Source organism: Lagenorhynchus albirostris, chromosome 15 (genome assembly GCF_949774975.1).
Source record: "Lagenorhynchus albirostris chromosome 15, mLagAlb1.1, whole genome shotgun sequence".
NCBI classification, from domain to species: domain Eukaryota; kingdom Metazoa; phylum Chordata; class Mammalia; order Artiodactyla; family Delphinidae; genus Lagenorhynchus; species Lagenorhynchus albirostris.
In genome coordinates, this window is record NC_083109.1 from 36,398,152 (window position 1) to 36,411,213 (window position 13,062).

Below are 13,062 nucleotides of genomic sequence, written 5' to 3' on the forward strand. Positions count from 1 at the left end.
TTGCTCATGACCAGTGGTTGGACTGATTTTTGCCATTATCTTAAATATGAGAGCTAGAAACAACATTCATTCCATGGCACTGCATGCCCAGCACTGCACTTTTGTTTTTTCCCTTAATATTCAGTTTATGGAATTTGGGATCCAGTGGCTTCTGCCACTAAGTAGGTAAGCACTGCTCTAGGGTGGCCACTCTGGGCAGAGGCAATAGCTTTAAGAGAAGACTAGAATCATTCTGAGGTGCAGAATTTTAGGTCACTATATTCTGTTTCATTTCAAGACAGAACGTTAGAGTAGGAAGAGTTTGTTGAGATGGTATAGATAGTGTAACCCTATTATGCCTTTTTTTTTCCATTTAATAAAACTAAAGCCGAGGGCCCTTCTTTAATTCACCAGTTGATCATTGCTTATGGAAGGACCCTAGGTCCCCCTCTTGGAGGTGCTACTGGGTGTGGGGAATGAGGAAGTGAAATGATTTGCTCAGTGAGACAAAGTTTTGGCAGAACCACAACTATAAAGCAGGTCTCCATTTCTTGAGGTGCTTACTTTATACAAAATTTCCAGTCTTGATTTTTTATAGGTTTTTCCCATAATGGAGTAAGACGATGGTCAACAGATGTTTATACAAGATTTATAAGTTTAAGAATAATTGACTATATGTATGCTGTCAAAGCTAGGAAATTTGACTTAAATTAGTATCTAATGGCCATTTGGTTGATAGGTTCAGTTCTTAATTTCTAAAAGTTATTTTCTTATGTATGTGTAACTGAATAACTTTGCTGTACATCAGAAACTAACACATTGTAAATCAACGATACCTCAATAAAATAAATTTAAAAAATAAAAGTTTTTTTATGGTAATGCAAAAGTGCTTTTTGCTTTTTCTGAATTACCTAACTTTAAGAAAACACACCGAAGAGTGGAATTTTGTGTCAGTCCACTGTTGGGCTGTATGATTTATGTCCCTTTTACTGCTGAAAATTTTTAGCAAACTTTAAAGCTGGATGAGAAACTTAAAGGTCCTCTTATCTGAGTTCATTGGACAGATGAGGAAATCAAGGCCTGGGGAGGTCGTTATTTGCTAAGGTTCATAGAGCAAGTTCAAGGCCAAGTCGGAGACTTAGAAGTCACATTGTTTGACTTCAAGTTCAGTACATTTTTCCTTGGGTGCAGAGTAACCACAGGCAGGGCCAGTACCACACATGCACACGTGCCCACACTCTCACACATTCTTCATAAGTCTGTTTTCAGAGGCATGGGTTGTGGATTGTCTTCTCCCAAAGCTGGCCTGAGATGAGGGCTGGGGTGCAAATAGCTTACTTGTCAGACGGTCCCAGGAAGCACGAGTAGGGGAGTGGGGATGTGAGATAAGAAAGGAAATGCAGCCAATATAGGGTGTGTGGACCCCAGGTTGATCCCACTGGGGGCAACGGAGTGCTGTCTGCAGAGCACTGTGTTTTGGAGGCGGTATAGAATAGGCTTCACAGTAGTCTTCTGCAGGGGTGAAGAGCTGGGCTGTTTGTTGGAGGTCTTACTTGTAGGCACTTGATGAAAAGCCCACCATCAGAGTCTCGGGTCCTAGAGTAAGGCCTCGTCAGTGTGTGTGGGAGCTGAGTGCCGAGGGGCTGTGGAGGGGTCACTTCTGCAGGCTCACAGGGAAACGGAAATGGGTGTAAGTGGAGGTTCCTACACACAGTGCGATTCCGACAAACATCCCGTCTTGGCTCTTTTCTGTTCTTACCATCTGCGCGCCTAGTGCTCTAGTAGGGGGTAGGTGGGGCTGAGAAGTAGGTACTGCCTGTGATACCATCAGTGTTGGATAGTCTCTGTTTGGCCCTCCTGATCTGCGCTCCACCTTCTGCATGTGCTCATGTCTGCAGATGGAGCATTAGATGCTGCGTTGATGGGCTTCCTTGCCCTCAGGCGTCTGGACGGATTCAGGAAGTGGGAGGCTAGAGCAGAAGATTGGATGGAGGAGGAACATGAGGTCAGCCTCTATCCCCCCAGGTTTCTTCTTGACACTGGGCTGATGGTTGTCTCTGTCGTCCTCCCGGAAGCCACAGAGTCTGTCCGGCAACCCCTCCTGTAGCCACAGCACTTTCACTGTGTTCCGGTGGCTCTGTCTTCCTGCCCCTCTGGCCTAGGGCTCTTCGGATTCCCTGGTTGTCTTCCTCAAGCCCTGCCCACACCTGGTAAATAATCCCTTATTAAATGCCCTCAGCTGTCTCCTGTGTGTGTTCCATCTGTCTCCTGCTGGGACCTTGGCTGAGACACCATTTTGAAGAGTTTGCTCTCCAGACAGAATTGGATGAGATGAAACAGCTAGAGACGGTGTGAAGATATAAGATAATGAAGTGTAAATTGTACTTGAGCCCTAAGGACACTCAGCAGGTAGGATGCATTAACAAAAGAAGTGGTGCTTATTAAAGAAGACTTTTTGGAGGGCTGCCTTACGTTTTAATTGGTGAACTTTTTTGTTTGGTCTCCTCTGAGTAGTGACTTGAAAATCAGAAGCTCTGCCTTATTAGGACCATGTATGCAGTTAATTATAATGTATCTGACTCTATCAGATGGAATAATAGGTAATTCATAGAAACAGAAGGGTGAAGTGGATCTACCCATCTGGAAATTTCAGAGATTTCTCTCATGTGTTTTTGTTGTTGTTGGAAGTCAGTTCTTTATATAAAGTCCTTTGTGAAAACAAAACAGAATAAAAACAAACCAAAAAGAAGGGGCAGGGCAAATTAAAAAAAAAGAAAAAGGGAAAAGACAGGGACAAAGGACACAACGGGACACGACCCATTGCGCCTCCTTGGTCTCGTCCTCGGGCTCCTTGCCCTCTTTCACCTAAAGAGCTTCTTAGCTTCTCAGCTACTTTCTCGGCACTCTCATTTTTGCCAGATCCTTTCTTTTCTCTCTCTTCAGCCTCTCTCCTGCATTCTTCAAACTTCGTTTTGAATTTCTGCGCATTCTCTGCGTTAATGGCTCCTGCTTGGGGCACTCATCGGCGAAGTCGGCGTGGGTATTGCAGACCCAGGCGCTGTCGCTGCCCGCGTACGGCTTCAGCTCCATCACCGGCGTGATGCAGTGGTTGGCGCAGATCTTGAGGGCCTTGTCCTTGCGCCTGAGGAGGCGGATGGTCCCCTTCTCCTCGTGCTTCAGCAGCTTGACGTCCCCGGTGCCCCTCTCCTTCCACCCCGGGAGGTCATTCTCCGAAGCGGACCGAAACAGCTTGGCCCGCATTTTAAAAAATTCCTCTTCATCTTTTTCCAGCGTTTTAATTTCTTGCTCGGGAAGAGAAAATATTAGCAAAAACTGGGGGTCATGGTTGGACTCGTCAGCATTCTCGGCGGAGGTGAGGTGGTCCTCGTGGGTGTCCTTGGGGGCCGCCATAGGCGCGGCGGCTACTCGTCGGCTCGGTCGTCGCGGGCTCCGCGGCCTCTCGGCGGCTGCTCGCAGCTCCTTCCTCCGCTTCTGGAGACAGTGCCTCCCGCCCGCCCGCCCGCTCTTCCCTCTGCCCTGCGACCCCTCGTGTATTTTAATGTTAGATAAATAAGTCATTTCCTCCTAATTCCTTCTATTCCTCATCCCTCTAATGGTTTATAATCCACTTTTTGGAAATTTTTTTAAAAAGCTGGTGTGAAAGGCATTTCAAGCAGCTTGGAGTAAGGCACTATAGCAACAGAAAGCACTCACTCTGTACATGTTTACAGAGGGCCTCCTGTGATTCCGGCCCTTTGCTAAGCACCATGAAGTCAGTAATGAATAGTATCTGATCACTGCTTTCAGGGAAATCACAATGTAGTTGGGAAAATAGACGTTCAAACAAATAATTATGATAAATATTTTAAGTAGTATAGGCATCTACAAAGTATTATGTGTATCTCAGTGAGGGTGTAGTTAAGCTTGGGAGTGTCAGATAATGCTTCATAGAACCAGTGACATTGAGTTGAGTCTTGAAGCATGATAGTGAGATTCCCAAGGAGAGAAGGGGAGATGGTATGGAAGAAGGTATGGAATTTCCTCGTGGGTTGGAGAATCAATGAGGCATACGATGATTTGGCCAAAATGCTGGTAGCCTTTGGAGGAGTGCCTGGACTTGAGACCAAGGGATAGAATAGTAATCTAATCACTTAAAATAATATAGACGGCACACATACTCTAAACATATCAGGGATGAAGACAAAACAAAAACAACGTAGTTAAGAATCTTTGGGTGTTAACATATTGCTAGACCTCATGGAGCACATGTTCTAAATACTGAGCAATGCATGTTTCTAATTCATGAGTGTCTCAAAGGAGGGAGATAGAGCCATTGGTGTCTTCTATCAATACGTACCTTGGCTCAGATTTGTGCTCCCTTACACCAAATTTATCATGACAGAATTACCTTGTATCACTTTAGAATTACCTAAAATATGGAAATATGGTGGATTACCTTTTCAATTACTAATGATTATGTTAGCATCCATATTTCACGATCACCCATTTAGTAGAACATATCTGACACCCCTGCCCTAAGAGATACTTGAGCCTTATTCCTTCTAATTATTCTTGTCCCTAAACCTTTAGGATTAGTAATCTTGATATCCCAAGGCAGGGAATTGGTGAAGACTGTTTTATCAATTCCATGGTTGTAGACAGTGAACCAGTAATGAGTGTTGGTTACTTCATGGGGCACTGATAAATAAGAATTCCTCTGCAGAGGCATGAACAAAACGGTGACTGTAATATGGGGGTATTATAGCTAAAGCCTTTATGAACAGAAAGCCCTTAAGCTGGTCATGTTAAAGGCCATTTAATGTCAAGAAGTTTAGATTTGTGGATTACAGAGACAGGAACAAAGTCTGATCAAGTGTCATGGAACTAGAGTGGGAAAGCCCAGAATTAAGCTTGAACTCCCCTGTCATGCAGGGGCTGCATCTCTGCTTTATTCTTTCCTGATTTTATTTGCTGCCTTGCTCTATTTCTGCTTTAGTTATCTCTTGCTTTAACTACCTCAAAACTTATTGGCTTAAAAGAACCACTACCATTTAGTATCCCTCAGGAGTCTGACTGGGCTCAGCTGGGTGGGTCTTCTGCTCCACATGGTGTTGTTGGGGCTTTAGTTATCTGGGGGCTCAAATGAGTCGAATATTCAACCTGACACTCCCACGTGGCAGGCAGTTGATGCTGGCTGTAGAATGGGAGCCCAGCTGGGATGCCAATGGAGCACCTGCGTGCTCTTCCATGAGGCTCCTGTCCACATGGCTTGGGCTTCTCTCAGCCTGGGGGCCGGATGACAAGAGGGAGCATTACATACGTGCAAAAGCAGAAGTTTCCGGAGCCCTGAAGGCCAGGATTCAGAAGTCCTGGGTGACCATTCCCACTGCGTTCTGTTGGTCAAAGCAGTCACAGGGCTAGCTTGCCAGAGAGGGGAAATAGACTTGGGAAGAGTGATGAACAATTTACAAATACTTTTGTTTTTCTTTTGTATGGGACTCAATATGCCCAACATGTCCCTCAGGCCCTACTGCATGGAAGCTTTTTAGTTCAGTGTTCATCACCAACTGGCTATATAGCCTCTGTGTCTGCAGAGCTCCCAGGTTCAAATGCTCCCAAGTTCAGATGCTTCCAAGAGACACTCATATTGGTTGCTGGCTGTCCAGTCATCGATGGGTTGAGAAGGCCAAGTCTTGTGCTACTGAGGATTTTCTTTGAAGGGCTGAGGTGGGATGGGTTATGTAACGGGTACTGCGGTCAGAGTAGGCAATGGCACATGAGAACATTAGGGGGATTTGAAGGAATTCTCAGGTCCTGCCCATCCCTCCGAAGCTAGAGAGTTCTTTTCTTTCTATGTTCCCCAAAGCTCTGCTTGACCTGCCTTCTGACTTCTTGAGTCATCCCCTCCCTGCTTTGTTTTGTTTTTAAAGTTACTCCTGTGCACTGTTCTCCCTCCTGCCCTCTGTCCTTCCATGGCCCTGGACAAGAAACCTCTCTTCTCTCTCCCCATCTGTCACTTAGCTTCTAACTTACTCTTCAAATCTCAGCTCAAGTGTCACTTCCTCAGAGGAGTGTGGAACCCTTTGGATTAAGTCTCATGCCCTGTTCCATCTCAGTTTCCTTCATCACACTAATCAGAGTTTGTAATTGTGTACCTGTGTGTCTGCTTGATCGCCATCTGCCTCCCACTGGGCTTTAGAGACAAAGGCGCGTGTCTGTCCTCAGGGCATCAGTGACTGTGCGTGGCTCCGGTTGGGTGCTGGCAACTACTTGTTTGCATGAATTAAAAATTGGAGGTAGTTGCCTTGAAGAAGGAGTAAGTGGAGAGAATCTTTGTCTTGATGAGAGAAGTTAAGAGCAGCCTGTTTTGGGGACTACAAGGACAGCATTTCTCAGGGAGTGCCCCCCGCCCCCCACCATGGTGATTTAGGAGTCAGTGAAGTCCTATTGTTAAGGCATGCTAGTGGAGGCTGTGTGGTAGTTTCTGAAATGTAGCAGGAATTCCTGCCTGGAAATTGATTCATAAGTGCCTGGTGAAAAGCCAACTTCTTTTTCTTTTTGCTTCTAGCACCATGTGGCCCCAGTTCTGTACTCAGAGATCTCAGTGATGGCCAAACTTTGTGGGGCCAGAGCTGTGCATTCCATTCCTGCTTACTCTCCCATTAGGCCAGTGTCTTGTTTGTAAGTCAAATTTCGGTTAGATTACAATTTGGGATGTGATATGCTGGGAGCATAATCTCGAGATAACCCCAGCCGTAACTTTTTGTCCAATTCTTCTGTTGCACACTATCTAAAAACAGAGTGAGTCAAAGAATAAAAATGACAGAAGAGAAATAGAAAGATAGAGTAAGAAATAACTCAGATTCTGTTTTATTCAAAGATTCTGTATCCTTTTGAATTCTAGAGGTTTTCAATCCCACACTTTCAGAGACTAAGATGGAAGGTGACATTGTTTCAGTTAATCTATTTCACTGAAATAATTTAATTCAGTAAATATGTATTGAATTTTGTATCTCAGTGGCAGGTGTAAAGAAATACAAGTTGATCCATGACCATGAAGTTTGTACCTACCCAGGAAATATGGCATGCACCTGTGTCATGAGGTCCTAATAATGAGAGAGTCAGATAAAGAGGGCCATAATAGGACCTGACCTGAATAGGGGCTGGGGTAGTTACGGTGTGTTTTTATAGGGGGAGCGTAATTTGAGCTAGTCCCCATGGATGAGTTGATTTAGGAAAGTTTGCACAGAAGGGAGAGAGAGAAAGGGCCTTACAGGCTGGGAAAGCCCCATGTGTGAAAGTTCAAGTGAGAGAAAAAGCAAGAAGGCCCTTTTCACACTCCAGAGGGAGTGAAGGCCTTGTAGGGTAGGGATGAGAAGTTGGAGAATGGAGGGCTATGAAGAGACCCCTAGCCTTTGGGTGAGACCCTTGGAGGCCAAGTTGCAGGTGCTGAATGCTTGCAAGCAGAGGAAGTCATATCATAAAACCTCTACTTTCAGAATGTTATTTCGATCACAATTAGCAAGGGGGTTTTGATGAGGGAGAGGTTGGAGCCAGTGAGACTGCCTGGAAGGTTGTAGTGGTTGACACCACAATGGTGGCAGGAGAAACTGAGAGGGAGGGAAGTGTACAAAATAGGGTTCACCTCCTGCACTGCTGGTGGGAAGGTAAATTGGCACAGCCACTATGGAGAACAGTATGGAGGTTCCTTAAAAAACTAAAAAGAGAACTACCATATGATCCACCAATCCCACTCCTGGGCATATATCCAGAAAAGAAGAAAACTCTAATTCAAAAAGATACATGTACCCCAGTGTTCATAGCAGCACTATTCACAATAGCCAAGACATGGAAGGAACCTAATGTCCATCAACGGATGAATGGATAAAGAAGATGTGGTGTATATATATATATATATATATATATATATATATATATATATATATATAGCGGAATATTACTCAGGCATAAAAAAGGATGAAATAATGTCATTTGCACCGATATCGATGGACCTAGAGATTATCATACTAAGTGAAATAAGTCAGAAAAAGAAAGACAAACATTGTATGATATCACTTATATGTGAAATCTACAAAAAGTGATACAAATCAACTTATTTACAAAACAGAAACAGATTCACAGACATAGAAAAAAAACTTATGCTTATCAAAGGGGAAAAGGAGAGAGGGATAAATTAGGAGTTTGGGATTAGCAGATACTATATATACTATAGTATACTACTATATATAAAATAGATAACAAGGACCTACTGTAAAGCACAGGGGACTATATTCAACATCTTTTAATAACCTACAATCAAAAAGAATCTGAAAAAGAATATATATATATACACACATACACACATCTGTATACACACATATATATGTATGTATAACTGAAGCACTTTGCAGTACACCTGAAACATTGTAAATCAACTATACTTCAATAAAATAAAAAACAGACAGTACTATACTCTTACCAAAAATATAAAGTTCAGAGGAAGAACTGGTAGTTCCATGTCTGGATTCACGGTGGAGAAGACAAAGGAAGAAACAAAGGGATATGAAGCCTGGGTGAATGGAAACTTAGTTCCACGATCACCAGTACCGAGGTTGGGAATGGATGCCAAGGTGGAGTGGACCAGAGGAATGAGGTATCTTAAAGCAATGGTGGATAACTGGGGGTCGATAGAAAGATAAAGGCTGGGGATATAAATTAACGCATCATCAGAACCTGGTGAACTAAATAAACCCAATGAACACAAATTTGGAGTTTTACTGGGCATTTAAGTAGGAAAATAACGAACCTGTATAACCTTCAAATGCAGACATGTAGTCTATCAATAAGTTATTTGTTGGTATAGAAAACATCCCCAGTTTACCAGTTTGTATCACCTTCCTCACTACCTCTGGTCCACTCACCACTGTCCTCTGCCCAAGTGCTGCAGTGGCCATCTGGCTGGTCTTGCTTATGTCCTCAGCCACCTGCAGTCTCTGCTCCACACAGCAGACCAGGTGATCCTTTGCGTGTAAGTCAGATCCTGTGGCTCTGCTTCTGGCCTGCAGTGGCTTCCTACCTCATTCAGAACATAAGCTGAAGCCCTTCAAAGGGCCTCTGGGGCCTGACCCAGCCCCTTCATCGGTCACCGCTTTCCCTCGCTCACTCTGTGCTGCCACCCTTGCCAATTGCTGCTCCTCACACACATAGGCACACTGCCCCCAGGACCTTTGCACGTTCTCCCTTTGCTTGGAACACTCTTCTTCCCAGTGTCTGTAGGACTTGTTCCCTCGCCTCCTTCCAATCTTTGCCAGTTGGGCCTTTCTTTACCCTCCTGTTTAACATGGCCATCCCCCTGACTTTCACTCTGGGCCTGCTGCCCTACTTTACCCTTTTCCCTCTACAGCCTTTAGTGTCTTCTAATACCCAGACTGTTTACTTATCTGTGTGCCACTCTGCCTCTCCAGAAGGGAGGTTCCATGAGAGCAGGGATTTCTGTCTGTATCACTCACCATGGCAGCCTCAGTGCCTGCACAGCACCAGGGACTCAGTGATCACTTGTTAGGTGAATGAACAAAAGTCTGTTAGCAGCTTCTTTTTCGAGTGGCATTTTTGTGACATCTTTGAGATCAGCTGTCAATAATTTTTATCTTCATATCCAGGGATAGTCAGCACTCAGTAAATGTTGAATAAGTGAATAGAACCTATAAAGTAAAAATGCTAACATGTTGCATTATCTAGTTCCAGAAATTTCCATTACTAAATGGAACCTTTAAATGGTGATGTGGGGAGGGGTGTGGAGGAATAGTTGCACTTCATTTAGCTGAACTTCCACTTGTGCTTCAGAATTAACAGAGCAGTTTGGCAATTCTTTCATTATTACTAGGATTATTAATTGGATGCTATTTTAAAATTTGGCCCCTAAACTCTCAGCTGATGTTTTAGGAGATTATACTATACAGGGTGCAGAGACTGCTGGGGCTGACTGCAACTGTTCATGGCCAAGTAAGGAACAGCACAGGCAAGAAGCACAGGGTGGATTCAGTTGTGCCTCTGGGAGACCTGGTGACGATAGTTCATGGTCTCTGGGAAACAGCTGCCTGGGCTTCCTTCCGCAAAAGGGATCTTGATTTTGTTACCTGGTGGGTGCTTTTTATAAATAAATAAACAACCTTGAGAGACTGAGGGCGGTTAAAGAGGGAAAGGGAAGAACAATGTGCAGAAATTGTTCTTTATTTGGGAACATTTACTTGAGAGATCCCTCAGAAGTTTGCTTTTGTTTTATTTGGTATCACTTTCATCTCTTCCCAGGGGATGCATATGTCTTTGGAAGGAATGCATGCAGAAAAATAGGCTGTAGGAGACCCGAATGAGTTCTTGAAAGTTTAACGAGCTTCTGAAGGACAGAGCAGCTCCAAGAAGCTGGGCTGTTACCGCATCTTGAAGGTTGAGATTTGGGAGGACCAGTGATGGTGTCCCCTGCTGCCAACATTCATGTGGTTTGTTGATGATATGACTAAAGGGCCAGGTTCTTATTTATATTTTTAGGTGGGGCTTTTTAAGGGAGTTCAGACAGTAGGGAAATAGAGCACACAGCAACTTGGAGAACAGCAGCAGCAGATAATGCCTTTGCTTAACTCGAGGGTTAAAACAATCCATAGAAAATTGTTTGGGGTTTTTCTGGCTGGTGAAAACACTGTACAACCCTTGTTTCCAAATGCACTGTCTATAAAGAGTCAAAATAAAGCTCAAATAAAATTAAAGCCTAGAGAACGAGGCTGTACACACACATATCCCAATGATCGTCCATGTGACATTCCCTAAGGCTATTGCCTGGCATCATTTGGCAGGATGTTTAAGTCAATGGCAGAGCTATTTTCCTATCTCTGCCTAAAAGTGCCAGAGATATACTGGGTGTTTGGTCTGGGGTCAAAAGGCACGCGAGAAGAAACATCAGAAACAAGCTTTTTTTGGTTTTAAATTGTCTTATCTGTGTTTGAACTCAGTTCTGTCCTAATTGAAAAGGACAACTCATAGGGTAACCAAGACAGTGAACTTTGGTGTCCAAGGTGAAAGTGAATGAGAAACAAAAATATTTTTCTGGTGAGTTTTGTGATGAGAAGCAGGAAATCTGACCCCATGGAGCTCTAAAGTCCTTCCTACGTCTTCCATCGAAGAGGTCACATTCATTACATAGCACAGTTCTTGGAGAGAGTCCTTCACTTTGAACAAATGAATTAAAATGTTTATATCCAAAAAATAAAAGGTGTATTTTCAGTAGAGTTTCTTTGATTAGGAAAAGAAAGACACTACTGTATTCTACCATTTTTTTCCTGATTGTCTGTTGTATTTTTGACAAGTGCCCTCACTTCAAAAAGTCTGTGTTTTAATTCTAAATTCATAATGATCTCTCTTATCCAACTGATAAGATTATCAAGGTTCTTTTTCCTCTGCTGTTACCTAGTGTTTGTAATTATCTTTCCTTAATGTTGGACAGGGGAGGGGATAAGGAGAGAATATACAGCAAAAATCAGTCATGTTTTATTCAGTGGCCCATCCTGTTTGTTGATTTCTCCATCCCTCCATCCATCCACGTATCCATCTATCCATCCATCCATACATACATACATCTGTCCATCTATCCATCCAACCATACATCCACCCATCCATCCATACATCCACCCATCCGTCCATATACCCATTCATCCATCATCTATCCATCCATTCCATCTGTCCACACATGAACCCATCTTATATTCATTGATCATATACTATGAACCAGGCAAGCTAGGATCTCTCCCATGAAGGAGAGTAGACCTAATTAGAGGCATTTATAGTGGAAAAATGTTAAAATCAGGCAAATTCAATCATGGGAGGATGTTATCACCTGTTTTTAGGGGTTTCAGGGAAAGTTTCAGGGAAGAAGTACTGTCTCAACTGATACAGGAAGGGTGAATTGAAGTTTAGCTGGATGAACACTGCCTGGAAGGTCTTGGGTATGGTTAAGAGGTGAAGAAGAGTTTCCAGAAGAAGAGTTGTGTTTCTGATGTCCTTGCAAATTCAGAACTTCCCTAATTGAAGAATAATTCTGACAAAAGATGGTGGCTATTTCCTTTTATCAGCTAATATGGCGCCACCCTGTGGCCACTCCGTAAACAGAGTTTAGCGTTCCCTCGTCTGGGCCAGCTTCGAAACTACAATTCTTGAAGAATTTTAACATTTTGGGTGGATTTAACATTGATTCAAATTAATGTGAGACCATATTAATGTTTTTAATATATTATTTCAAAGCTGCATAATTCACGTTCACATCAAATAGGACCAAATTCTGGAGAGTGTAGCTCATGGCCATTTGATGGAATTGAAAGTAGTTGAGCATGGGTAGCATGTAGACCAGAGAGCAGTAATAGGTTAGGAAGGAGATGGAGGGAAGGAAGAATAGCGGGAGAGGAGATGGATCATCAAAGGCCCTGATCATCAAAGGCTGTGAACCACGACAAGAGGACTGCAGTGGGTTGCCTTTCAAGAATGTTAAGGAGGGAATGGCAAGGTCAGTCTTAGGCTTTCTTCAAGTTTTAATAGAGCAAGTTGGAATTAGACTGATGCTATGCATGGATTTTGGATAGTTGCAGAATATTCCCCTTTATTTATAATTAGACTTGGGTTATAAACAATATAAGCTTTCATAGTTTCAAAATACTTTTAAGTTTTTTGTTTTGTTTATTTGTTTCTGAAGGGTCCACTAAGTACCTTGGAAGAGACAACAAAATACATGGCTTAACCCCAAAAAGATTGGGTAGAGGCTCGACCCAGACTTGGGATCTAAGGTTGGGGGAGAATTTGATTAGCAAATCATACTTGGGGGTCCCTGGTAAAATAGGTTAAGGAAAACATGAGTTAGACAAAGTTAAACTTCTTTACTGTGGGACTTCTTAGAGCCTTGAAAGCATTCATGTCTGTTGTGAACCTTTATGATTAAGGCATGTAGCGTGTGCCACACTTGTTTCACCACTAAGGAAGCTTCACTCTGGAAATAGTCATTATAGTCTGGCTGAGAGCTTGTTATCTATTGCCACAGTAATGCTG

General features: G+C 43.2%; 1 protein-coding gene and 1 pseudogene across 1 annotated transcript in view; one reads left to right on the forward strand and one right to left on the reverse strand.

Annotated features, from left to right (window-relative positions):
- PLCB4 (phospholipase C beta 4) overlaps positions 1 to 13,062 on the forward strand; it is a 418,294-nt gene that overhangs the window by 72,545 nt on the left and 332,687 nt on the right. The window lies entirely within an intron of this gene.
- On the reverse strand, positions 1,886 to 3,390 carry LOC132506226 (ran-specific GTPase-activating protein-like; annotated as a pseudogene).